A 1,797-nucleotide genomic window follows, 5' to 3' on the forward strand; every position below is an offset into this window, starting at 1 on the left:
CCACCGCCCTGGAACTCTGCCCCGGCCTACGCTGCCTGCCGTCACACCCTGGCCCTGGAACTCTGCCCCGGCCTGCCCCTGCTGTTCACCACCGCCTCTGACATTTGTGAACATACCCCACTTTAACTTGATTTTAAATGTTTCACTTTCAGTAGCAGAAATGTCATTCTTTGACATTTGGGCCTATTTATTTTCACTGCTGTTTGGTCACCAAATGGATCTCCTTATGTCGAGGCCTAGTCCTCTCCCCACCGCCCTGGAACTCTGCCCCGGCCTACGCTGCCTGCCGTCACACCCTGGCCCTGGAGCTCTGCCCCGGCCTGTGCTGCCGTCACACTCTGGCCCTGGAACTCTGCCCCGGCCTGCCTCTGCTGCTCACCACCGCCTCTGACATTTTTGAACATACCCCACTTTAACTTGATTTTAAATGGTTCACTTTCAAATGTTTCACTTTCAGTAGCAGAAATGTCATTCTTTGACATTTGGGCCTTTTTATTTTCACTGCTGCTTGGTCACCAAATGGATCTCCTTGGATTGAGGCCTAGTCCTCTCACCCACCGCCCTGGAACTCTGCCCCGGCCTACGCTGCCTGCCGTCACACCCCTGGCCCTGGAACTCTGCCCCGGCCTACCTCTGCTGTTCACTACCGCCTCTGACATTTGTGAACATACCCCACTGTAACTTGATTTTAAATGTTTCACTTTCAGTAGCAGAAATGTCATTCTTTGGCATTTGGGCCTTTTTATTGTCACTGCTGTTTAGTCACCAAATGGATCTCCTTGGATTGAGGCCTAGTCCTCTCCCCACCGCCCTGGAACTCTGCCCCGGCCTACGCTGCCTGCCGTCACACCCCTGGCCCTGGAGCTCTGCCCCGGCCTGTGCTGCCGTCACACTCTGGCCCTGGAACTCTGCCCCGGCCTGCCTCTGCTGCTCACCACCGCCTCTGACATTTTTGAACATACCCCACTTTAACTTGATTTTAAATGGTTCACTTTCAAATGTTTCACTTTCAGTAGCAGAAATGTCATTCTTTGACATTTGGGCCTTTTTATTTTCACTGCTGCTTGGTCACCAAATGGATCTCCTTGGATTGAGGCCTAGTCCTCTCACCCACCGCCCTGGAACTCTGCCCCGGCCTACGCTGCCTGCCGTCACACCCCTGGCCCTGGAACTCTGCCCCGGCCTACCTCTGCTGTTCACTACCGCCTCTGACATTTGTGAACATACCCCACTGTAACTTGATTTTAAATGTTTCACTTTCAGTAGCAGAAATGTCATTCTTTGGCATTTGGGCCTTTTTATTGTCACTGCTGTTTAGTCACCAAATGGATCTCCTTGGATTGAGGCCTAGTCCTCTCCCCACCGCCCTGGAACTCTGCCCCGGCCTACGCTGCCTGCCGTCACACCCCTGGCCCTGGAACTCTGCCCCGGCCTGCCTCTGCTGCTCATTACCGTCTCTGACATTTCTGGAACATACCCCACTTTAACTTGATTTTAAATGTTTCACTTTCAGTATTAAAAGTGTCATTCTTTGACATTTGGGCCTTTTTATTGTCACTGCTGTTTAGTCACCAAATGATGTCCTTGGATTGAGGCCTAGTCCTCTCCCCACCGCCCTGGAACTCTTCCCCGGCCTACGCTGCCTGCCGTGACACCCCTGGCCCTGGAACTCTGCCCCGGCCTGCCTCTGCTGCTCATTACCGTCTCTGACATTTCTGGAACATACCCCACTTTAACTTGATTTTAAATGTTTCACTTTCAGTATTAAAAGTGTCATTCTTTGACATTTGGGCCTTT

Source organism: Rhinoderma darwinii, unplaced genomic scaffold (assembly GCF_050947455.1).
Source record: "Rhinoderma darwinii isolate aRhiDar2 unplaced genomic scaffold, aRhiDar2.hap1 Scaffold_204, whole genome shotgun sequence".
Taxonomy (NCBI): Eukaryota; Metazoa; Chordata; class Amphibia; order Anura; family Rhinodermatidae; genus Rhinoderma; species Rhinoderma darwinii.